Genomic DNA, 26,744 nt, shown 5'->3' with positions numbered 1-26,744 from the left:
GCCCTCATGTGGCTGGAGTGTGTTCTTCACCTATGGTTGTGTGGTGTACCATGCCACCCTGCCTGAACATTCATGCTCTGAGTTTTGCTAGTTGCATCTCCCAGTAGTATCCTCTCTTCTACCCGGTGTCCTCCAGAGCAGGACTTGTGGACCAAGGCGGGAGAGCCTTCAAATCTCTACTAACCCCAGACTCAAAAGACATCCACCTTGACCGCCCCACCCTCACCACCACCCTAGTCTAAATCAGGCCTCTTCCATTACTCTGGTTCATTGCACCCTATTTTTTTTTCCATGGTTGCACTTGTTGCAATCTTGAATTTTGTGTGTGTGTTCAGTAGCCTTCTCCCTAACTTGACTCTGAGCTCCCTGAGGGCAAGAACTATGGCTGATTCATTCTAGCTCCTGACATAGTACCTGACACACAGTTAACACTCAATAAATCTTTATCAAATGTTTGACTACCCTTCTTTTGGAGAGCATTGATGTATTAGAGGGATAATACATACCATCCCCATACTCAGGCTGGTCTGGTCCTGTCCAGATCTGGTACCTGCCAGAGGCCTCCCAGGCAGTCACTTGCCCTCATCTTACTCCAGCCTCTCCTTGGGAGAGCGAGGAGAGCATCCTGCCAGGATGCATGGTGCCCAGGCCCCTGAGTTGGTATGGCACTATGGCACTGACTTCCTGTTTATGCCCTCACTGCTCTTCTTGAAGGTTTAAGGACCCTCTCTTGGGCCTGGACACCAAGGCATTCCTTGTCAGTGGTCATTCTTCATAAACCTGGGAGCTTGAAGGATCTTTGGAAGTCCTCCAGTTTACCTGATTGCCCGCCCTCTCTCCTCCTGGCAGAAACCTCTCCAGCAGCCAGCTAGCTGGTCTTTCTTTGGATTCTCTCAGAGACTGAGGGAACCCTCCTTCTTCCCAGGGAGCCCATTCCATTTTAATTCTGCTGTGACTGGTTTAAATAGATTCTTTTAAGTAGGTGTGATTTTCTTCTCTGTATCTTCTGCCAGCTGTCCTCTGCAGTCAATCACTGTTTCAAAACCCCGTCTTCAAAGAAAGTACTTTCAGCCCCAGAATCTTTGCCTCTCTAGCCCAGTGTCCCCATATCATCTAGTGTTTGTGATTGGACTGGAAGGGTTTCCCAGTAACCCTCAAGTCCTACCACCTTCCATCTGCCACAGTCACACTGACTTAAGACCCAGGCCAGGCCCACAGCCCCAGCCTACAAGGGACCTGCCCCAGTGCAGCCAGCGTGCACCTTGGTCTGGGAATGAACACTGCAAGGGGCAGCGCTGCTCACAGATGTGGTGACAGCATCTAGGATGACTGGTGCTTTTGGAGCAAGAACTCACTGTTTACAGGAGCAGAGACTTAGAAAACGTCCCCAAGCAACGTGCTACTCACTCTGTCCTTTGGAAAGCTCTCCAATGAGAGACATTTGTAGCTAAGAATTAGAACATTCACTATGGGGCTTCTCTCTGCTGTGCCTTAAAATCAATCAATACCCCCAGCTATTGTCCAGTGGTTTACATTCTTCACCTCCCATCAGCCCCTAAATGGACAAGGAACTCATTCTCCAAAGAGTCCCTCTCCCCAGCCTTGCAGATCGAACACCTTTAAAATGAAGAAGCCGGGCCTTTTATGAAACACCCCACCCTCACCCCCCAGGCCAAGGCTGGCCATTTGAGCCGTTCCAGGGGCATGGTTCCTGCCTGTTGACTTGGAACAGATGCCCTTAGCCCCCACCTTTACACTTCACCCACCTGCTTTTTTACCCAGAATCCATTTGTACCCCCTGCCCTAGCCTCCCAGCCTCAAGGGCCAAAACCATTAACCCACTGATTTCTCCCTTTCCGACCTGAACAAGTGGCCATCCCTCAGGGCCTGCAGGCTTGCCAACTCTGACCTCCCTCCCCCGTTGACCTCTCTTGGTCTGCTTGTGTGTGTGACCAGCCAACCGAGAGGCAGGATCCTGTTCCCTTGTCCTAGGGGCTCTTGCCAGTAACATTTCCAAAGTTTCTGACCTCAGCTGACCTCCAGAAGGTTTCAGGGAGGGCAGCCCCTGATTTCCTGACCATCCAGCTTTTTCAGCCTATATTTGCCACTGGCTTTGCTGCAGCACCTTAGAGACTTTCTCTGTGAGACCCAAAGCAGGCCTAGACATGGGGCCAGCCTGTGCTCATGGGATCCACACACAACTCTTGTCCTTAAAATTGCTTAGTCCACAAGGATTTAGGGCCCCCAGATCTTAGAGGGTTGGAGCTAGAGGGGGCAACCGCACTCACCCACTGATCAGCAGTCCCTACATGAGAGCTGGGGGAGGTCCAGACAGCAAGCAGCAGTAGTCTGGTAATGTGGGAGGTCCTATGACCCCCTAAGAGGCAGCATGGAGTAATAAACAGGGCTTTAGAGTCAGGCCAGCCTGGGTTTGAATCCCAGCTCCCTCACCTACTAGCTCTGTTGGCTTAGACATGTTACCTTATCTCTCTAAGCCTCAGTTTTCTTGTCTGTAAAATAACAGCTGGGAGGGGCTTTCCTGGTGGTCCAGTGGTTAAGAATCCGCCTTGCAATGCAGGGGACATGGGTTTGATCCCTGGGTCAGGAAGATCCCATGTACTGTGGAGCATGTACTAAGCCCATGCACCGCAACTGGTTAACCAGCACTCTAGAGCCCCTGAACTGCAACTACTGAAGCCCACACGCCTAGAGCCCATACTCTACGAGAGAAGCCACTGTGGTGAGAAGCCCCCACACTGCAGCAAAGAGTAGCCCCACCCACCACAGTTAGAGAAAGCCTGCATGCAGCAGTGAAGACCCACCACAGCCAAATAAATAAATCACATCTGGGAAGTATCACAGGGATTAGTGGGCGTGAGGATTAGTGATGACATCTGTAAAGGTCCCCAGTACAGATAGATTCTCCATGATTGTGTAAAGAAATCAAACACTCACCCTGGCAGCTATAATCCCATTCCTTCCCCATGAAATCTGTACTCCTATCTAAGACTTCTTAATTCTGTTTCTGCCTACAGCTTCTCCACCCTGCCCCAAACACCGTCATGTTCCCTCTCTTCTCAGCTAGATCCTCTAAGGAAGCCTCTCCAGGTGGTCTGGTCTGCTCTGACAGTGCCACCTCTGAACACTTCACTGTTAGGATAGGTGCTTAGCACAGAAAGGCCGCTTCATCTTCAGGAGGCCCCATAACATAGTGAGAAGAACACAGAATTAGGGATCAGACAGACTTGGGTTTAAATCTCAGCTCTGTAGTGTGACTCTGGGTAAGCCAGTTGTCACCTTTGACCTCAGGGCACCCTAAGGTGGATCTGGCACACTGTCCTGAGAGAGGCGCAGACTGGTGGAGGCGACAGATACGGAAACAGGCAGTGAAAGCAGGTGAGTGCCCCAGCAGGGTTCTGGACAAAGGGCTTCTAGGAAGACCAAGGAGGAAATACCTGCTTCTGCCTGGTGAGCAGGGAGGTAGGGTCAGTTATAGAAGGCTTCCCAGAGGTTGGCTTGCTTCAGCCTTGTCGGGGAGGGCAGTGAGAGTTTGCCAGACGGATTTGTGTGCAAGAGTTCTGAGTCCAGTGCCAGCTTTCTACTACCAGCCTCCACAGAAAAGTGGATTCACTGGTTTCTGTGGTTTTCCTCTCGAAAAATGCTGCTTCTTCGTGGGTCACTGTCTTATGAGCAGAAAGGCCTGCTTCAGCACTTGACTGCCACGTACAGGAAAAGGTTAGAGGAAGGAAGGAAAGGCAGGACTGAAAAGACGAGTAATTTGAGAAGGTGGGGAGCCTCCTTCCTCAAGCCCCTGGAGCTGACTCATCCCTGTGGTTCCAGGGCCGTTAAGGTGCTTTTACAGCTTTTCCTCCCAGGAATGTGATCCCACTTTCACAGATCCATTTTCCTAAAACGTATCTCTTACCATGCAGCCTTTCTCATCCAGGGTTCCTCTGGAAAATTAAACTCTAATGCTCTCAGGCATCTGTTATACACAGGGTTATTAATTTTTCTCCTATCTGAAGTGGTACAAGTTATGTGCTGTTCCTGAGAGAATTGGAAAAATCATTACTCAAATAATTTCCCAGTTGCGGTTCAGAGGAGAAACCCCAGATGAGAAAGGCTGCAAGGAAGTAGCATAAACTGTGGAGTCAGGATCTGAATACCACCCTGCCACTTAATAGCCATGTGTCCTTGGGAAGCTGTGACCACTCTGAAGTTCTCTTTCCTCATCTGGAATAAGAGTGTGCCACCTACCCTCTAAGGTTTTGTCAGGATTGGGCATGTGTAGGTTCCACAGAGTAGGCACTCTACATATAATGTGTTACTAACTTCAAAACACCCAGCACTTACATATTTTTTTTTAAAGGGAATCCTGCCCATCCTAATTTGTTAACCTGGTTTTAGAGTTGTTCTAGTCTGACCCTCACTTAACTGTTTTTTCCCACTGCTGCCCTAATGGCTCCAGTTACACCATCATAATGTCCGTTCCCTGTTCCCACCTCAGTGCCTTTACCCTTGCAGTTCTTTCTGCCTCTCATTTCCCTTCAAGACTTTGTTTCTCAGCCTAGCGGAATGGTTTCTACCAGCCAGTACCCAGCTCTCATGCTGCCTGCCTTCTGAGGTCTGCCCTGTTCCCTTTGGATTCGGGTCCAGCCCCCCTCTACTGCACTGAAGTTGACTGAGGACGAAGACTGTGTGTTACTTTCCTGCCTTCTTTGCCACAGTGCCCCGCCCGTAGTTCAGTACCTATTTGGATGCGCCGGAACCGCCAAGGCCACTGTAGATTGGACGCCACTGTAGATTGGACACCACTGGAGATGTGGGGTCTTTGACTCCTGGGCCGCTTGCTTTAGTGTCATAACATATCTGACTTTCTAGAGCTTCACCTGTGAAGCTGTCTTAGTCACAGTGCCCCTCCCCTGCCTTTTCAGCCACCAGTGTGCATCACCTCAGAAACGCCGGGCTTTCTGACGCCTAATAATACCTTCCCCAGTGCTTCCCCCAGCCTCTTTCCTAACTTACTTTCTTGGCTGTTCCTTGTCGCTCTGTCCAAGTATAGGGCTCATTTGTTAGTGTTAACCAGCCATCCTTAAATTCCCACCATCACTGCCTGAGACAAGGAACCTTTCCAGTGCTGGTATCTTCCCTTTAACAGCCTGTTAGTTTGTTGTCCGGGCTAAAAACTTAAAGCTCTGTTTCTTGTTCCGCTTCAGTGTCTGCCCATCTGGCTGTGTTGCCAGATGTGGAAGGGATTGGTTTTGCCTCAGGCTGTGCTCTCTGGAAATGTCATCCTCTGATTCTTGCCAGCAATACAGGGAAGGGTAATGAGCCCTGGACTGAAGATCAGATGTTCTGGCTGTGCCACCAGCAAAGCCTCTCCCCTTTAGGCAAGTCCTTTCTCCTTCAAAGTAAAATAGGGTAGCTGATTGCAAGGACCCCTTCCAGCTCCCTGGGCGAATCTTCTCATTCATTTTTCAGACACTTAACTGAGCATCTCTCCTGTCACAGGCCTCACCCACAGCACCTGGGAAGTAAAGATGATCCAGACATGGTCTTTGCCCTTAAGTAGCTCATAGGTCGGTGAGGAAATCAGACATTTTAGCCAAAAATTGCCATCTGGTGTACTAATGGAGATGTGTAGAAGGTGCTAGTGGAACACAAAGAAAAGACCATTTAAATCTCTGAAGAGAGCAGGAAGAGCATGCTATAGGAGATGGAGTTTACATGAAGACTTAAAGGATGAGTGAGTTTACCAGGTGAAGGGAGAAAGGCGCAGAGGGACCAGCATGTTCAGAGGTATGAAGTAGGAAGCAGCATGCTAAAGTCAGAGGAGCTGAATTTGTAGGGTGTGGATTGAACAATGGAAAGCAAGCACCAGTAATGAAAGCCTGTAACATAAGATATGCTAAGAAAATAGAACTTTTCCTCCAATGGGAAAGTTCAAAATAGACAAACCACCCTGTGTAAGAAGTCAATTTGGCAGTTACCCTCAAGAGGGCAGATGGTGACTGGGGAAGGACACACAGGGACTTCAGAAGTGTTCAATGCTCTGCCTGTTTATCTAGATACTGGTTATACATCCACCTTGGGAAAATTCTTTGACCTGTATCCTTATGCACTGTTTGTACTTTTGTGTATATTCATTAGACTTGAAAGAAAGGTTAGAGAAGAATAGGGGAAGAAATTGATTAGGAGGAGCAGGGTTGAAGAAGGGAAAATTATTTCATTTGAAAGCTATATTAGGGACTTCCTTGGTGGTCCAGTGGCTAAGACCCCATGCTCCCAATGCAGGGGGCCCAGGTTTGATCCCTGGCCAGGGAACTTGAACCCACATGTTGCAACTAAGTGTTCATATGCCATAAGTAAAGATGGCCCATGCTGGGGCCTGACACAGCCAAATAAACACAGAGTGTTGTTTTTTTTTTTCCCCAAGCTATTTTAATTGTCTAGATGGGGCCTAAAGCAAGGTAGTTGCAGTAGGAGAAGAGACTGATCCCAGAAAGATTTAGGAGTAGCATCAGTTGGATCAGATGGTGAGAGAAAAGGAGCAGTCAAGATTGGTCCAGATTCTGGACCAGATGCCCGATAGATGATATGTGCCTGTGCTGAGGTAAGGAATACTGGAAGGAGGTATGGGTGGAATTGAGGTGCAGAGGAATGACTAGTTCTGCTTTGAACATTTTCCTCCTCCCTCCCTCACACTTTCAGATTGCACGGTCCAGGGTTCTAACTATTCCCTTGCTTCTTTCTTCCTTCTTTGTACTCAACTTAATGAAACACTAACCCTACTTAAACCCAATTTCTTTTTACTTCATTCTGAATCTGAAGAGCTGAATATTGCTTCAGGGGGAAAAAAAAATCATACAACCATGCTAACTGGACTCACTTTACATTTATGTTCATGAATTTCAGACACTCAGTACTGCCAACCACCCCACTATACTTCTTGAGTAAAATCACAGTCTTCTTCTGGACCAAGACAACTTTCATATACCTTCTTTCTCCTCAGACGTCCAGCAGTCTCCTTCCCTGACTCCCAAACTAATGATCTACCTCACACTTCGTAGAGAAAGTGAATTGCAGTCATAAGCGAACTACCTCACCATCCCACCGTCACTTCACCAGCCTCCCTGCCTCTATACTCCCATATGCTGCCATCCTACCTCTACAGTGGAAGACGTTCCTAATTTCAGCTCTGCTTTCGGCTCAGGCTCCTATTTCCACTTGCTTTCTCAATTACTTCGTTCCTCCAGTGATCCCATCTTTCCTGCATTGTCTGTTTTCTCCTCTCTGCTAGCTCGTTCCCATCATCATGAAAACATGCCTTAATATAACCCATCGTAAACAACAAAGCAAACTAAAAACTTCCTTCACTCCCAAATCTACCTCCACCGGCTACCTCATTTCTCTGCATCCCTTCATGGTTAAAAGTCCTCAAAAAAAAAAAAAGATTGCTAACCACTGAATTCGCTTGCCTGGCTCCAGCTCTTTGCTCAGTCTCAGTGTCGCCATAGCCAAAATATACTTCTGTTTTTCCCCCAAAATTGATACTCCCCAGGTCTTCCCCATCTCAGTAAATGATACGATCATCCATCTAGTTTTCAGGCCACAAATTTTAGAGTCATGTTTGAATTCTCTTTCTCATTTACACTACCTGTCAAGTCCTTCAGTAAGTCTTGTCACCTGTGCCTCTGAAGTAATCTGGAACCATCCCCTTTCTGCCATTCCCATTGCTGTAACTCTAGTCCCAGTGCAGGACGATCCAGTTCTCCTGGATAATCACCACAGTTTCCTAACTAGTCTCACCATTTCCACTTTTGTCTCCCTGAATCCATTTTCCACATAACTGCCAGGAGAATCTTTTTAAAGCATAAACCCTGTCTTTCTGCTGTTTAAAATCTTCCGTTGGCATACCAGTGAAACCAGCATAAAATCCAAATTCCTTACCAAAGCCTGCAAGGCTCTATGTAGTCTAGACCCTTCCCTGCCTTCTGTGACCTCATCTCTAGTCATTCCCTCACCCACAGTGTTCACTCTTCTCCCGTGACATAGGCCTTCTTTCATCCCTCAGCCACACTGAGCTCCTTCCCATCTCAGGGTCTCTGTACCAACCTCTCCCAGTGATGGGAACACTCTGCCCTTGGGAATTCAGGTCTCAACTCAAATTCCCTTCCTCAGAGACCTTCTTGGCCACCATAGTAAAATAGCCTCTCCAGTCACTTTGCATCATATTACCTTATTTTATATTCTTTGTGGTACTTATCAGTCCCTGAAGTGATCATGGTTGTATGTTTATTATCAGCCTCTCCCCTCTACTAGGATGAAAGCCTTATAATCACAGAGACCTTGTCTCTTTATTTTACTGCCATATTCACAGTTCTTAGGGAAAAAACCTCACAGCTGGCAGATGGTAGGTCAGTAATAAATAGCTGTTGACCAGCTGGGGGACCTGTGGGACACTCTTGTAGAGATGTGTAGTGGGCAGTTGGACAAATGAGTCTGAAGCTCAGGAGAGAAAGGACTATAAGTTGAATATGAAGATTTGAGAGTTGTCAGTCTCTTGAGGGTGGTGGAAGCTGAGTTGTCCATGAAGAGTTGTAGAGCTAAAGAGGCCCAAGAACACAACTGAGAGAGCCTACATTTCAGGTGTGAGCACATACGAAGAGGAGCCAGGGCAAGAGATTCAAGGAAACAGGAGAAAGGAGAAGCAGAAGAGAGCTGGGGAGGGGTTGCAGTGATGCTCAAATTATCTGAAAAACCTGTCTTCTGCAGGTCTTATTTTTTGAAAAAATTTTAGAAAAAATGTATTTTAAAGGGCATACAAAATACAGGCCTAAATTTGTCATCAGGTTCAACAGACGAAATTACTCTTAAGTTGGTATAAAAGTTTCTGGACACTTACTTGTACGTACTGTGCTTATCTCATCGACGACTGGTAACAGAGTTCACAGACCAGCACCAGTATGTGGACTGAGCTTCAAGCATCATTGCTCTAACGGTACTCCTGGGCAAGAGGGGAAGACAGATGAACTGAATATAGCCTCTGCCCTCAAGTTGCTTAAAGTCCAGTGGGGCAAGCAGTTTGGGATACACAGACATATTACGTGGTAGAGAGATCAAAGCACTACCATTAGGATGCAGGAACTGGAGACCATGGTCTGCCCCAGCTCTGCCACCATCTCATCCCAGGAGGGCCTCCAGCAGATCACAGCCCCTCTGTGGAATCACTTTTTTCATCTGTATGATGAAGAAATCATATCAGATTACTGGATGCTAAAGTTTTCTTCTGGTTATTTTGGATACAGAGCTAAAAACCCTCCATGCCAGCAATTTTCTGTGGAGGGATAGAGAGTGACTTCTAATGGGTGCCAGGTTTCTTTGGGGGATGATAAAAGTATTCTAAAATTAGATTATGGTTATACAACTCTGTAAATATACTTAAAAAAAAAAACCATTAAACTGTATATTTAAATGGGTGAACTTTATGGTATGTAAAGCTATTTAAAAAAAAAAAAAGGAAAGGAATAAAATCCTCCGTGTTACTCAAAACCAGAAAAGATTGGCTTGGATGGTGCCTGGTTGTAGCCTTGGACTAGTTGGTCCCATAGCTGATGTGGTGTATAGGAGGGGACCCTCTGATATAAAAATTTCTTTTTAAAGAATACTATTAAAAAGTTACCTGAAAAACTTTCTCTTACCCATACTGGTATTTTTATTGGTTTCAAGTTATTAATTTAACAAGTATAGCACACCCCATTCTTTTTTTTTTTTTTTTTGGCTGAGGCACACGGCTTGTGGGATCTTAGTTCCCCAACCAAGGATTGAACCCACACCCTTGGCAGTGAACAAGCATGGAATCCTAACTAGCCACTGGACCACCAGGGAATTCCCAAACTACTCATTCTTAATGAAGCTTAATCTGGCAGAGTATAGACATTTAGGCAAATAATCACAAAATTATTAGCTAATTACCACTGAGAGAAGTAGTATTAAGGAAAAGTAGAAGGTGGTAGGAGTGTAATGGAGGCCTAATCTAGTCTGAAGCAGATGAGGGAGGTCTTCCCTGAGCAAATGGCATATACATGGAAACCTGAAGTGTAAATGTCAACCAGTCACTTAACTTGAGCCTGTGGAGAGCGACAGCCATTAGTCATCCAGAGAGACAGCCATCCAGTCAGGGGCACAGTGGGGAACGGAGGGATTCTGTAGTGATGTCAGTGCAGTTCACATAGTAGGTCAGGGCTAAAGAGGGTCCTTGGTGACCCCAAGGCCTGTTCTCTGCCTTTGGCCTGGGCAGTGCAGAAGGATGAGCTGTCCCTAGGGAAGGGTGTTTCTGTATCCCAGATCTGTGGACATAGAGGAGTCGCTGCTTTAGTTGAGTTAGAGATGAGAGTGCCTGGGCGCCAGAGCCCCAGCTCTCCAGAGCCACCTGCCACCAGGCACCCGTATTTCATCAAGGCTTTAATCGGCTCCAAGCAGTCCTCAAATGAGCCTGGCTGGTATCCGGCATGAGCTCATCACCAACAGTGGCAGCTGGAGGCCAAGGCTCCCTTGGGTGAGGGAGAGGTCAGCGTTTGTTGGGCCAGGTCTGTTCTGTGTTCTCTTCCACCTGCACTGGGCCTGGAAACATCTGAGTAGGATTCCATTTTCCCATGGCAGGGTTGGCTGCCCTTTGCCAGCCCACTCGTGCCCATCCAGTGAGTGTGCTCTTGGGTAGAATGCAGAGAGAAAGGGCGGCACAGGGTTTTAAGAAGGAGAACCTTAGTCCCTAGAGGTCAGGACCTGCAAAATAGCAGCGGAGGTCCATCCCAGGGTCAGATGGGTCAGAACCAAGGTTCCATTCCCAAAATGAGTTCACATCTAGTTTTCATATACTTGCTGCTTTACACAGAGGCCTAGCAGCGTCCCACAGAGAACACAGCAGAAATGCTCTCTGTAGGCTGAACCCACAGCCTTCTGCCTGAACATCATTTTGGAAATGAAAAATTCTTTTAAGTGCAGCAAAAGAAAGGAGCCTGCCATTTCAGGAATCCTTCAGAAACTCCCTTAGTAATGAACCCCATGCAGCACTAATGTGACCTACACTAACTCGGCCTTGCAGCGAATGGAACCTTGAGTAAGTCCCTTCCTCCTCACTGGGCTTCGTTTTCCCCACCTATAAAGTTAGTTGGATTGCAGTCTCAAAGCTCCTTTTAATTTTCATATTTTGTAATTCTGAATGAATAATTGCCCTCTGATTTAATTGCGAATCTAAGTATTCACATTTATTCAGCAGCTATTAATTAATTTCCTGCAGCTGACCACCAGTATCCCTTAGAAGAGGTTCCTAGAAAGGTTACTCTGCTCTTAAAGCAGCCTGTATAATTTCTTTATCACACTTACCACAGCAAATAGCTATTCAGTTATCTGATTAATAGATCTTGCCTTCATTACACAAGTTAGGGTCTGGATCTGCAGGACTTATATCCCCAGCACCTTGCACTATCCTTAGCACATGATAGATGCTCAGTGAATGTTTGCTGACTGAGTTTATTTATAAATGGGCACCAGGCATTGCAGGAGTAGAAAGATACAGGCCCTTCCTTCAGACTGCACACTGTAGAGTGCTGGTTCAGTGAAAAGGCCCAAACACAAAGCACACTGAAAACACCATGACAGCAGGTAATGGAACTCTAAACTAAACAAAGGCCAGGAAACAAAAAAAAACAGTGAATGTGATAAATGAGGTGAGGAGGGGCAAGATCAGTGTTGGCATTGTAGAAGGCTTCATGGAGGAGAGGGCCTGGAGGCAGATCCTGAAGGACAGGCAGAATAGACCAGCAGAGGGAGGAGGGAAGCTTTTCAGGTGTGGGAGGAGCAGAAGTGAGCCTTGCGTGTTTGAGACCTGGAGGAAACTGGCCACCTGTCTGATGGTGAGTAGGGGAAGGCCGGAGCGTGGAGGACCTTGGGGTGAGCCTGAGGACTTGTGCTCAACTCTGAAGCCAGTAGAGAGTTCCTGAAGTGATTGTCTATCGTTGGCTTGTTTTAGCACTGCAGTGATTTTTACTTTAAAAAATGGGGGGGAATCAACATTTCAAGCAGTACCAGGGGATTGTGTAGTGAAAAGGAAGTCTCCTTTCCACACTCCTGGTCCCCCTCAGAAGCAGCCACTGTAGCTTTCCTTAGGTAGCCTCCCTATTGCTGCTGCAAACAGATGATCACAAACTTAGCAGCTTAAAGCAACCCAAATTTAGTAACTTACAGTTCTGGGGATAAGTCTAAAATGGTCTCATTGGACGAAAATCAAAGTATCATCAGAGTTGTGTTCCTTTTTGGAGACTCAGGGAGAATCTGTTTTGTTGCTGTTTGCAGCTTCTCGAGGCTGCCTTGTCTCAGACATTTCATATCTTGGCCCCTTCCATCCCCAAGCTAGCACAATCCCTCAAGTCTTCCCATGTTCCACCACTTTGACACTGACTCTTCTGCCTTCTTCTTTTACTTGTAAAGACTCTTGTGATTATGTTGAGCCCACCTAGATAATCCAGGGTAATCTTTGCATCTCAAAGTCAGCTGATGAGAAACCTTAATTCCCTTTTGCTGAGTAACTTATATATTCTCAGGTTCCAGGGATTCGAACATGGACATCATTAAAGGTCATTATTCTGCCTGCTGCACTGTCAGAGATATTTTATAAATGTTTTATTTTTCTTCCTGTTTTTGAATAGTTAATTTGCACACAGTACAAAATTCAAACGGGGGAGCGCTCGCTCCACAATTGACCAGCACCTAGCATTCTCTGATAAACAAGAATTCCTTCTCTCCCATTTATTTATTTACTGTTATGTGTGCTTATGGATACTATTGCTTTAGTGTTCTATAATTTAAATCCCATGGATGGAGGAGCCTGGTAGGCTGCGGTCCATGGGGTCGCTAAGAGTCGGACACAACTAAATGACTTCACTTTGACTTTTCACTTTCATGCATTGGAGAAGGAAATGGCAACCCACTCCAGTGTTCTTGCCTGGAGAATCCCAGAGACTGGGGAGCCTGGTGGGCTGACGTCTTTGGGGTTGCACAGAGTTGGACACTACTGAAGTGACTTAGCAGCAGTGGTTATATTGGTGCTAAAATTATTTCAGATTTGGCCAGAGTCATACCTGCATCTTTTTTTTTTTTTTAATTTCCGTATTTTCTTGCATAACTAGATGTTTCGATCTTACCTTATATCCACCTTGCCATTGCCCTGGAATCAGCCATTTCTCTGAGAGTCCTAAGACTTTTTTAGTGAGCAATTGTATTGGAGACCAAAACATGAGTACTAGGTGTACCTATTACACACGTGCATATGTAGATACACACTATTATGTATATGCATGCTATATACATATGCACGTACCTATTTTAGAAGTCCTGGGAATACCAATACCTCCCATTCCAGTCTATCTTTACAGGGTTCTTCCTTGTCCTCACACATTTCATATTTCTGTGTCCCTTCTTCTGTAGTGAGAATTCTGACTCCAAATAGCAGTGATACACAACTCATTTGTTTAATCCTATAATATATCCAAAAAGTCTTCAGACCTTCTCCACCCAAACCACTATTGAAAACGAACTAGTAATTGAGTTCAGGTCAGGATTTGTTTATAGTTGGCCCAGCTACTCCATCCAAGGCTAAGGATATATAGTCAAATACTAGTTCCTTGGTTACTTAGGTGGGTGTTTTTCCTTTCAGGGTGTTTATGTTGTTAATTTGAAATGCAGTTGGATTAATTTTTTCAATGCGCTTTCAGTTTTAGGGTTTTTCTCCTCTACCTTTCCTTGTTTTAGTTTTGTTGTTTGAATATATAAACCATTAACCTTTTTCTAAAAACTGTACAAAAAGGTATAGTCAGAGAAGTAAAACTCCCTCCTATGTGTCGCTTTCAACCTCTTCCTGCTCTCCTCAGTAAACCCTGACCCCTTGTATAATAGATAACCAATTTTGATTGTTTTCTGGTTTGTCCTTCCTGTATTTCGTTGTCTAAGCCAATATATATATGTTTTCTTATTTCTCCTTTTTCCTACATAAAAGATAATGTATTATACATGCTCTTTGCAGTTGGCTATTTTCACTTAACCATATTTTCTAGAAGTTACTCGGTAATCATTTCACAGAGATCTTCCTTATTTTTTGTAGTTACATAGTAATGCATTGTGTTTATGAGCTATATATCCTGTGCTTGGTAGTTAAAAATAATGCTATGTGAATAGCATCTTACATGTACATTTTGGAATAATGGGAGGTGCATCTCTACAGTAAAGTTCTACAAGTGCTATTGCTAGGTCAAAGGGTAAATGTATGCCCTTGGTTAGGTATTGCAAATTTCTCCTCCATAAAAGTTGTGCCTTTTGCATTTCTACTTATATTGTGTGAAAGTGGCTGTGTTCTCACAGCCTTGCCAACACTGGGTATTGCCAACCTTTTGAATCTTTACCAATCTAACAGGTGAAATAGAGTACTTTGGTATAGTCTTAGTTTGATTCTCTTACTGTGTGTAAAATGGACATCATCTCAAATGTTTAAGAATCATTTTTCACCTTTTGTCAATTGTCTGCCAAAATGTCTTTTGCCTATTTTTTTCTAGGACTTTTGGTTTTTGTTTTTCTCTTGATTTTTCAAAGTTCCTTGCATGTTAAGGATATTAGCTATTTTTCTGTGATGTATGTTATAAATTTTTTTTCAATTTTTTATTGATACAGTTTTAATGCTTCTCATATAATCCTAAATGTACAGCCAGGAGTGAGAACCACTGGGATAGTTTGTAAAGATTGAAACTATTTTTTTTTTCTAAAAGAGAATGGATGCAGAGAGAAAGGGACAAGGGCTGAGTCCTCAGCCTTGAGTGTCACCCATGACTTGGGACAGAAGAGTGAATAGAAACCTGCAAAGGAGACCAAGGTTTATCATAACTGTTATAGTTATTCAGTCAGAAAATATTTATTAAACTCCTACTGAGTGCCAAGTGCTGTTCTGGTCATGGGCTATCATAACAAATCCTCATTTTTAATTTGTGCTTCTCTCATCACTTGAAAAGTTGGAAGTTTCTTTTGCCCGTGTTCATCCGTCTGGTTTGCCATAAAGCCTCAACTCTGAGACAGATTTAGTAAAGTTCTTAGAATTGATTACGGAAAAGCCCCTTTCAGAAAAAATGGAATCATTAGCACCAGCAAGAAGCTCTGGGTTGAAATGGTTTTCTTGGTATAGATTTCAAGTCTGTTCCCTGTCTTCTCCTTTTCCTAATCTCCCCACTACTCTTCCACTTTTATTTTTGGTGATTATTGCCTGGTGACTGTAGTTGGGCATAATATTAACTGGAAGACTCCTTTTGGCAGTGGCTTCTGGGTTTTTTTTTAAGCAACAATTTTATGAGGGAGATAAGTAATTCCTATCAACCTTGATGCTGGGGTGGGGGTGGGGGTGGTGAAAAGCAGACATCAGTGATGAACAAACATTTCCTGTGCCCAGAACTGCAACCTGTGACATTTAATGTCATACGTAGTTAAAGATACTTGGCTCTGTACTCCTGATTCTCTTCCTGCTGGGAAGTGCAGTTAGCATACTGTTTCATCAGTTTCTGTTTCTGTGGTTGTTCTCAAAGCCAATTGTAAATAAGGCCCCCTGTCTTCCTTAAGGTTAGAGTAAAGGTCTGTATATTTGAGTGTATTTCATGCCAGTGAGCCTGGCTCAACCACCGCTCTGATGTACTGATGCTTCTCATTCAAGCCAGAGGCTTTACTTAGCTTTGGCAATAGACCTGTGAATGGAAGCATAAGCCATCTCTTGATAACCCCTCTTCCCTGCTATGGACATTAGGCTGGGATTGGTCAACAGAAACTTAAACATCTGGTCAGTTCAGTCCTTTGGGGTGGTTGGTGTTTTATAGACAACCCATCAAGATTGATTGGCCTTATAACTGAATTAGCCAGATGTGTGGGCATTGTGTACCCTTTCCTCAGCCTCCCTTCAATGTTGTTAGATGGGAGCAGACATGCGATTAGCATGTTTGAGGATGGTGTGTTTTTAGTGCATGAACAAAAGCTGCTGCCTTCTGCAGAGACTGTGGCTGTGCCCCAGACGTCAGCAGTATAATTATGACTGCTAAATTCAGCCCAGACCCCAGGCTCGGCTGCCTTGGTCTCAGCTGTCTTTGCAGAAGGAGGAGGAGGGGGTGCTGAAGCCTGGGGACCCGATCTCTTATTATAGTCCACTTTGAACTCTGCTTTATCCAGAGTCTTTCCCTCCCTACTGACAATTGCTCCCAGCTGCTTTCTGGTCACAGAGCCTGCTGCCACCTCTGAGGATAGTCTGTGCTGGATTATGGAGAGAGTGGGGAATGAGGCTGGCCTCCTGAAAGCCCACAACTTCCAGGAAACTCACCCCAAATGAAAATGAGCTAAGGATCCCCCTACTTCCAACACTTAGATCAGGTGCTATTCATCTGTTGTTGTTCCAGTTGCTCAGCTCAGTCGTGTCCAGCTTTCTGTGACCCCATGGACTGCAGCACGCCAGGCTTCCTTGTCCTTCACTATCTCCCGGAGCTTGCTGAAACTCATGTACATTGAGTTGGTGATAGCATCCAACCATCTCGTCCTCTGTTTTTCCCTTCCCTTCCTGCCTTCAAGCTTTCCCAGCATCTGGGTCTTTTCTAATGAGTTGGCTCTTTGCATCAGGTGGCCAGATTTTGGAGCTTCAGCATCAGTCCTTCCAATGACTGTTTAGGATTGATTTCCTTTAGGACTGGTTTGATCTTCTTGCAGTCCAAGATCCTCTCGAGAGTCTTCTCCAACACCACAGTGAAAGCATCAATTCTTCAGCGCTCAGCCTTCTTTATCCCTCATCTAGAAAACGCTTGCCTTAGGGTTGCCTTGAGCAGAAATTCTTGGCAGGAGTTTTTGCTTTTTGCCCTTTTGCTCACCTAACTCTATATGTGAGATACATTTGAATGTTCATCTCCATGTTTTTGTACTACCTGTTTTCTAACCAGACCAGCCTACACGTTTGCCATAGAACAAATCAGGCATTTTTGTGTCTCTAGTAGTTTGTGATGCTTCACATTCTGTAGACCTCCCATACTCAATGAACCCAGCCCTGTCCCCCGGACTTTCTTCCATATTTCCTAGTTGGTGAATGGCATCATCAATACCTGTCACCCAAACAAGAAAGGATTTAAAAGTGTCTGATGACTTTCCTCTCACTTTTTACCACACTCATCTTTCTTAGAGTTTTCTCTCAAGTGCATCTTCTCCCTTCTGTCCCCATACTGTCATTCAGACTTTGTCCCTCTCACCTAGACTGTTGGAAAAGACTTCTTGGTCTCCCTACCTCTAGGCTCCTTTCCAAACCAACCTTTACCCTGCAAAACTCCACTACTCCACTGTTTGGAAACCTGCAGTAATTTCTTACGCTTGTGAGATAATGCTCAGATGTCTAATTCAGTATGCACATCTCTCTGCGGTCCACTGGCAATCTTATTCCACCCTATCTCCAAGAGCAGCTGGGGATGATTGCTTCAGGATTGGGACCAGCACTTGATCGGCTAACCAAGGCCCTGTCTGCAGCCAGGTGGGCCTGGGCACACAGGAGCTGTCTCTGCCATAGGCCCACTCAGCTCCTCATTCCCTGAAGGGAGTCTTTCCTGCCTCCAGACCTTTGCTTGCTTGCTTTTCTGTCACTGGGATGCCCTTTCCCCACTTCTCCACCTATCAAACCCCCACTTAGCCTTCAAGAACCAACTCATTTATGTCTCTTCTTGTCACTTCCTGGTTTGCTCACATGAAGTGAATCATTTCTCACGCTGCTACCCCACAGCAGTTTTAGGACGCCTTTTTTTCTTTTTTCTGGCCATACTGCACAGCATGTGAGATCATAGTTCTCCCACCAGTGGTGGAACCCATGCCCCCTGCAGTGGAAGCATGGAACCCCAACCACTGGACCACAAGGAAATTCCCTCAGAAGCTATTTTATTGTTTTAAAGATTACAACTGAAGTTTCAAAAAGCAGAGCTTAGCATGTGTCTCCTGTTATTCTCTCTTCCCTCTGTTCCTCTGATTCTGCTGCCAGTAGGGCCCTAACTAGGTCTCTAACCTGTGGAAGGCCACTCAGTCTCCCTTCTGTCTACTAAAGAGAAAGAGGGGCTGGCTCCCTGCTCAACACCTCCATCTCTGCACATATACCATTAGTGAGACACTTTATAGGAAGGGGTGCTTAATAATGATAATTATAGTAAAAACAACAATAGCTGTCATTTATTGAGTTCTTACTTTGTACCAAGCTCTGAGCTAAGGCTTTATGTCTTTCAATACTTAAAATATCTTTGCAAGTTTGACACTCTTATTACCTATGTTTTCCATATGCATGCACAGAGGCATTAGGCTGTTAAGTAACTTGCCCATATTCCACCACTAGTAAGTGGCAGAGCCACTGTGGAATCAGTGATTTTGATCTCAAGAGCAGAACTCCAGTTGTGTTCCTCGACCTTATACAGGGTTCAGCATGAAATAGGTGCTCTGGAATGTTGGTTGGTTGATCACATGAGTGAATGAATCAGTGTTCTTCCCATTGAGCTTGTCTTCAGGCTTCAGAGAGACTGGCTGAGCATCTGTAGCTTATGCCAAGAAGTATGGATTTTGTCTCATCTCCTAATGCCCAGCTGTGCACAGACATGTTCCCTCCCACTCAGTAACAAACTGCCTGGAACTCTTTCCCGGCTCATATTTACAAGAGAATGTGATAAATTCCGTATTGATCCCTCCTGTTCCACTGTAAATTTTGCAAAAGATGATTAAATAGAGCAATAGAGTCTGCAGGCATTGTGGCTCAATATGTTGTGGAGTGGCGTATCGACCTCCTCCATCCAAAGGCAGCCAGCGCCTAGCCCTGCTGCCCCAGACCAGTAATTAAAATCCTGGGAGACTGGGATTTAAAATCCAATCATATCCCTGAATCAAGCCTTCTAGCCTCCCCATGTGATGAGTGCAATAAGGTAACGGCAGGAGCATGTTTATGTCTGTGCTGAAGCAGTCCCCATAGGGTGGGTAAGAAATGGAGAGTTGGGTAGGCCTCCTGACTAAATCACTTCACCCTGACACCACAGCCACTTGTAAGACAATCTGTAGACACATAAACAGCCCCAGCCAAAAACCAAATTTTGGGCTTCCCAGGTGGCGCTAGTGCTGAAGAACCTGTCTGCTAGTGCAGGAGACATAAGAGACATGGGTTCTATCCCTGTGTCGGAAAGATCCCCTGGAGGAGGGCATGCCAACCCACTCCACTCCAGTATTCTTGCCTGGAGAATCCCATGGACAGAGAGGCCTGGCAGGCTACAGTCCATGGGGTCACAGAGTCAGACATGTGAAGCGACTTATTTTGGGCTCTTGAGAGCAAGACATTGAGCACAAAAATTCACAGACTGTGCTTCAGTGTATACTTCTGTTTCCACAGCCAATAGTAGGTTTACAGAATGATTTGACCTTGATTAAACCATGGCCTTTGGTAACCAAACGTGTTTGAATTTCCACAGAAACTCTGATTTAACCTAAGCCAAAGCCAGCCTCCCCTGTGCTGAGGCCTGTAATCACAACACAAGTTACTGTTGAAATAAACTTGTCCATCTGCTCTCAACAGGACTAGGAACTCCCTGAGGGCAAGGACAGGGTTGTCTTATTCACTTTTGTGTCCCCAGCACCTGGCACTGGGCCAGACACATAGAGTGCTCTCCGGAAGTATCTCTGAATGGATGCAGAAACACAAATTAACCATCTTGATAAAACCTCTGTAAACGGATGTGTAAATAGTAGACCTGCCCCACAGTCATCCAGTCAGTGCTTGAACACTTCCAGTGCTGGGGAATCGCATTTGTTCCCGAGGTTGCTCACATTCTATCTTTGGATTTTCTGATGGTTAGCAGTTTCTAATATTGAGCCAAAATTTGCTTGCAAGGTCTTAAAGTTTTACTGTTGGGTCCATGTAGAATAAATCTAGTCCCTATTGCACATGATGGCCCTTCAAATACCTGAAAATGCAGGCATGTTCTCCTGAGCTATCTTTCCTCTAGCCTAAACCTCCAGTTCCTTAAACCACGTTTTTCCACGTGGCTTCTAAACCATTTCCTATCTCAGTCACTCTTCCAGAACAATCTCTACTTTGTCATCCCAAATCCATGACTACCCATTTATTGCCATTCATTTTCATCTTGTTTGTTTTAGCTCTTAATGTCATCTTCTAGATGTATTTGGACCTCTTCCCACGCATATCTGAAGTCTATATAGATTTGGTGACTAGGCGATCCCCATATCAGGGGTGAACATACTGAACCAGGACCAAGCCTTTTTGCTGCCGTTGGAAACTTTCTTCTGTGACCTCTGATCTGTCTGTCACTCCACCCTGCTCCTTGGGTCTGGTTAGTCCACTGTCACTTACGAACCCTCCACATTGAATGGCACTCGGCCCACATTTCTCCATTGTGTGCTCAGGATTGTCCTGAGACACCCCAGGATATGTCTCCCTTGTAATGGGGGGAGGGGATTCATCATCCTTTTCTCCTTGTCCCCCTGACACCATACTATATTGTCATTGTTTCTGTCCCTATCTGTCTCCTACCAATCTGGGTTCTCCCTCCAGACAAGAACCAGTCAGATTCCGCTGTGTGTGGCCATTCCTGCTGCAAAGTCAGTAATCAGTGATTAATGAGGGCTGGGTCCAGCCAGGAGGCAAAAGCTCTCTGTTCTATGAACTTTAGAAATCCACCTCCCTGAAGACAAGGATCCACCAGACTGTGTGTCAGAGGGTTCAGACTTCCAAATGACCTGGGGACCAGCTTATGTGGGTCATCATTCACCCTGGAGAGGGGCGTCCTGACTGGGAAGAAAAGGAGTTCCATTTTGTACCCTTTCAACAAAACTGTCTACCCCAAACCTGCCTCTGGAAACACGCCCCAAACTTGGCTTTGGAGCATCTGAGCATGTTGGTAGGGAAAAGGAAAGATGCTTTGTCCCTCTTTTTGAGTCATCAGACCTTTGGAAAGTAGCACAATGTGGTGGAAAAACCAGATGGCTTCTTTTAAAAAAAGAAATCAACATTTTATTATGTAAAATTTCAAACATATATTTCTCTCAAAAAGAGAATAGTATAATAAGTCCCAGATTTACTATTTATCTGCTGAATGACCGTGGGCAAATTATTTTAGCTCTCTAAGCCTGTTTTCTTAGGAGTCTTTGTATGGTAAATAACTGCATATAAAGGCCTTAACACCCAACACATGTTAGCTTGTCTTTCACCTTGCTCTTCTAACAGACTCAGTTAAATCATTTGTAAAATGGAAAAAATAATACCTCTCCTGCTTTCTTCATCAAATTCTTGTGTGTTAGATGCTCAGTTGTGTCTGACTCTTTGCAACCCCATGGACTATAGCCCTGCTAGGCTCCTCTCTCCATGGCATTCCTCAGGCAAGAACACTAGAGTGGGTTGCCATTTCCTTCTCCAGGGGATCTTCCCGACCCAGGGATCAAACCTGAGTTTCCTGCATTGCAGGCAGATTCTTTACCATCTGAGCCACCAGGGAAGCCATATCAAATTCTTGTTAAGAATTAAATAGGAGGAAGTAGTCAGGACTGTGTATGGCATGTAGTCAGTGCTTAGTAAAGGTTCTTGGTTACCTGGGAGGCGTATCTTCAGGTGCGCATGTACGTATGTATACAGATTCTGTTGGAAATGCTCAGTGTGGTCTAGGGGAAAAGTTCAGGAACCACAGCTCTATTCCCAGTACTGCTATGCTTCCTGCAGCATCCTGGACAGGGCTCCTCTCTCTCACCTTCAGCCTCTGGGAACACATGGAGAATCAGCACATCTCTGACCTGAAGAGCTACACACAGACTAGCTGGGAAGACTAGACAGGTGGACTCCCAGAAACGGGAGGAGTGGGAGGATAATAGAAGCCCATGGATGATAAGCACTGAGAGTTGGAGGGGTGGAGAGGCTTCCCAGAGAAGGGGCCCTGAAGAAGGAGTAGGGTCTGGATAGTCAGGGAAACGAGGGACAGGGTTCTAGGCCTGAGGAGTAGTGTGGAGGTGAGTGAAGGTGAGTATGAAGATGGGGCAGGCACATGGCTTCTCTCGTGTGGCCACCCCATCTCAGAATGCTTCCTTGATGGGGAGCTCGCAGCCAAAGAAAATGGATCACTCCACACTGATACTTCTGATAATGGGGGAAATTTCCCTTATTCAATAGTAACTTCTAATTGGAGATACTAAACAGACTGTTGAAATAGTAAAAATTAGGATGAAGGTGCTGAAGGAGTCAGCAGTAAAAATGGGACTTCCCTGGTGGTCCAGTGGTTGAGACTGTGCTTCCCTGGTTGGGGATCCACAAACTGAGCAGTGTGGTCCCAAAAAAACATGGAAATGTTTGGAAGAATGAATGTATAAGTTATTACAAACATTGTACAGCTTGTACAGTCTTTTTCCCCCCCAGCTTTTTATCTTTTTACACTTTTTACACATCTTATTCAGTCCAAGTAGAGGTAGGTAGGGCTGTGATCATGACCACCAGAGGAGGGAAGCAAGACCCTCATCACACAACCAGGGAGCAGTAACCCCCATCCGTGCTGGCTTCCAGGCCGTGTACTCTTCGGGGACAGGGAGGCAGCTGCAGGTGGAGAAAGGGGTGAGTCATGAAAACCAGGTGTGGTAGATCCAGATCCCTCAAAGGCCAGGATGGCCAGTAGGACTGCGGGGGTGGGAGGGAGTAGGGGAGCCTGTCAATATTATTGATAATATAGCCTCACACATTTGTATAGGGCAGTTACTGGGTTTGGTTTTTTGGTTTTGTTTTTGTTTTTTTAAGCTCTCGTCTTTGCATTTTGCATCATTGTCTTGTCTTGGTACTCACAGAGGTAGCAGAAAGTCAGAACAGAGTGGTGTCAAGGGAGGAGGGAGTAACATGCCTTTTCCTCTCTGCCACCCCAGACTTGCTGTCAGCCCCTTGCTGTCAGGAGACCTGAATCCCATCTCTCACTCTGGTTCCACACTCTCCCCAGGAAGGGCAAATGGGCCTCTCTCTACAACCACTTCCTCCCCACTTCCTACCACAGAGCTAGATAGAGGGTGTTGGGGCTTGACCTGACCTCCCACCCAGACGAAGAGGTTTAGAACTAGCAAAGAGACTGAGGACTTTGGTCCACGAGGACAAGGAACATGGTCACATACTTCACTTGCTATGAGAAGGGCCTTTCTGGGGCAGGAAGAATGGCCATGTTGTGTGTGGCTCTGGAAGATAACACCTGGAAAGAAGTCCATTCATTTGGTAAATCTTACTGAACGTGTGTTCTGTGCTGGCCCCTGTGCTAGGTAGTCAGGATATAGCAGTGGATCAGCCATAGACCCTGACTTCTGAGAGTTCTCAGTCCTGTATGGAGACAGACTGTTATAACATAGTGATCAGTGCAGGAAGAAAGAAGCAGAAAGGCTCATGGAGCACAAAGGATCACACCAAATCTGGGGTGAGAGGGAAATAAGAAAGGTTTCCTGGAGAAGAAGCCTGAACTGAGTCTTAAAAGATGAATGGGTGTTTATAGGAAGTCCAAGGTGAGAGTGGGGTTAGAGAGAGAGGTTGGGGCTTATGAAAAAAGAATCTGCCTCAATTTAGTGTGGGAAACCCCTTGGCAGGCCATGAGCTTGTAATGGGGCTCTGGACATGCTTGAGGAAGCCAGGGTGCCCCACCTGTTCTGAATGTAGTCAAGGCGGGTCTCAGGGAATTGGAAGAACTCACCATTAAGCTCTCTTCCGCCTCAGAAAGCCTATAAGGCTGTCAAAACTAAGGCAGGTGCTGTACCAGAGAAAAGTAGCAGGCTCCCTGGACCCCCGTGGGCCAGGCCCTCTCTCCTGCCAACAGCAGCTCCACTGCCTTACCGCCCTGGGTGTTGAGACCCCAGCCTGTCACTGGCACCAGCCAGGACCTGTCCGTGACCATCCACCCCCATCCTACTTTCCTGGCCCGAGCCCTATTGACAGATCCCCCAGAATCTGAAGGAATTCAAGACAAATGGTTAAGAGGATGGAGTTAATAAAATTTGAAAAATTGAGGCCTGTCACTCCACTAAACTTTTTTCAATACCACTGACAGAAACATATTTCCCCAATGAGTGACCTTCCACAGCTGTAGCGGGCAGGCGCAGCCGCAGCAGTGCTGCCAGGAAGCCAGTCTGCTATTTATCAAATATTATAAGCTGGGACACACTAATCTGGAGCAGGGGAGGAGTCCTGCACTATACTGCCTGGGGTGCTCCAGGTGTTGGCCCCAGCCCCAGACAGCCAGTGGGAGGTGACGGATGGCCTGCGATTAGCTCTCCCCACCTCCGCCCAGCCCTCTGACTTACTCCCAGGAGCCTGACCCTCTAGACCAGCTGCTTGGCCCGGAGGGGCCCTGGGTGGGAGGCATGGTGAGGTCAGGCCAGGGCATGGGCCATCCTGATGCCCCTGGAGAGGGCAGGCGGGTGAGGCCCAACGTGGTTATTTATTGGAGTGTAATGGTTTGTGGCCGTTGGTCGTGGAGGTGAAATCGATCAGTTGTAGAAGTCAGGTTCTATCAATTATTACAGCAATTAGTCAAGTCAGAACATCAGAGGGTTCGGGGGCTGAGGGACTAATATTAGATGGACATTACCCATGGCGCCCCAGCCTCAGCTTTCCTAAACTGGGAGCAGACGTGCTGACCCGAGGCTCCAGAACCTTGGGGAGCCTAGCTGGCTTCCCTCCTCGGGGTAGCTGGGGTGAACCTGGGTGAGAGCTCTTGGGCTGGAGACAGACCCAGCACTGCTTTAAACGGCGTCCCTGGCCCAGGTGCAGAAATGTCCTACCTGTCCCATCCCATCCTTTATGAGAAGTGACACAACTCCTACTAGAAATTACTCAGTGGCCAATGTTTATGGCACACATTTTTCATTCTGTAAGCAAATATAGATCACTGACAGCACTTGTTTGAAGCAGCTAATCTCACCCTCTGTTCTTTCTTCCACTATCTTCCTCTCTCACCTCTCTTCCTCTCCCCCTCCCCTTCGCTCTCCTATTTTTTCTCTCTTAGCCAGTTCTCTTTTCCTCTTTGCTCTTCTTTTCTTTCCCTTCCAGAGGTCTCTCCCACACCCCCCTGCCGCTCTAGCCCATATTCAGTGACAGAGCTCCCCTTGAGGCTGCCTCAGAGAGGAGAGGCCTTTCCACTGAGTGATTGTAGCTCTCTTTCAGCCTTAGCTGTGGTCCAGGAGCTCTGAGGAAAGGGCCGATGCTATCTGCCCCTGCCTCTCAAGCCTTCAGTGCTGAGCGCCAGACAGAACAGGGCTGGCTGGGAAAACTGGGTCAAGAGAGTAAGCCCCTTAGCACTGTGGTCTTCTTGCACCTCTCTCTACAGGCCCGCTGTCCCTCCTTTGGCACACTGATCACACTCAGCCTGAGCTCTTGTTGCATGGTCGTCTCTCGTCCCTTTTAGCTTCTGGAGAGCTGGGATTGTGCCTAGACTCTAGACAGCACCTAATCTAAAAGATGGGACCAGGAGCCTGCAGAAGAGACAGAGAAGGAATGGTCTCAGGGGTGTGAGGAAAACCTGAAAAGTGGTTTATAGAGCTCAAAGGAGAGAGTGGGCAAGGTATCAGTTGCTGCAGAATGATCAAGAAATATTTTAGAAAAAAACCAACTATTCATTGGCTTTGGCAGTCTCTCATCTCCCTATGTACAGGGCCCTGATACACAGTGCCCAGTAAGCAAGCACCAACAGAATTGAAAGAAAGAATGAGGCTCCAACTGAGCTTTGAGGACTTGCCTACTAGTTAGGAGGACACTCTCCTCATTAGGGAGGTTGCATTTTATCCTATAAGCAATGAAAATCATGGAATGATTTTTCACCAGGGATGTATTATGGCTGCCCTGGTGGGAGTGTGAAGAATTGTAGTTAAGAAAACCTGGAGTATATTTGACTCCTGGTCCAAGCAAATCACCAGCTTTGTGACCTTGGGCTACTTATCGCCTTTGAGTTTCCACTTCTATAGCACGGCAATTTTAATTTCTACCCCTCAAGATGATGGATAATATATATAAAATACAGAGTACATAGTAAACACTAGTGACTATTATTATTATCATCACCACTTCTAGATACATACTTGAGAGACATAGAAAAATACATCCACTCAAACAGACTTGTACACAGATATTCATAGCAGCATATTCATAACAGCCAAAAGGGGAAAGCAATTCAAATGTTTACGAGCTTGATGAATAACAAAATGGGGCATGTCCATAGGATGCAATATTATTCAGCCATAAAAGAATGAAGTACATGCTGTATCCTACATTCATGTTGTGGCATGAATGACATGTGCTACATCATGGATGAACCTTGAAAACATGGTAAATTAAGCCAGATGCAAAAGACCACACCATTTATGTGAAAGGTCAAGTGTAGGCAAATACAGGGACAGAAAGCAGACTGATGGTTTCTGGAGTTGGGGGAAGTGGCGAATGTCTCTGATAATGGTGGTGGGGTTTCTTTTCAAGATGATTAAAATGATCTGGAATGAGATACTGGTGAGGCTTATATGATGATGGAAGTGTATTTAAAAGTACTGAATTGTGTACCTTGAAAGGTATGTGAATTGTGGTTTAAAATTATCTAAATATTTTAGTTTGTACTAGCTTCCTATTAGAAAATAGAATCATGTAAAAAAGTATTAATTTTTCT

General features: G+C 45.8%; 1 protein-coding gene across 1 annotated transcript in view; it reads left to right on the top strand.

Annotated features, from left to right (window-relative positions):
• CLPB (caseinolytic mitochondrial matrix peptidase chaperone subunit B) overlaps positions 1-26,744 on the top strand; it is a 142,943-nt gene that overhangs the window by 74,544 nt on the left and 41,655 nt on the right. The window lies entirely within an intron of this gene.

The sequence above is a fragment of the Oryx dammah genome, unplaced genomic scaffold (genome assembly GCF_014754425.2).
Source record: "Oryx dammah isolate SB20612 unplaced genomic scaffold, SCBI_Odam_1.1 HiC_scaffold_17, whole genome shotgun sequence".
NCBI classification, from domain to species: Eukaryota; Metazoa; Chordata; class Mammalia; order Artiodactyla; family Bovidae; genus Oryx; species Oryx dammah.
Note: the sequence above shows the minus strand (reverse complement) of the source record. Positions and strands in the feature narration are given on the sequence as shown.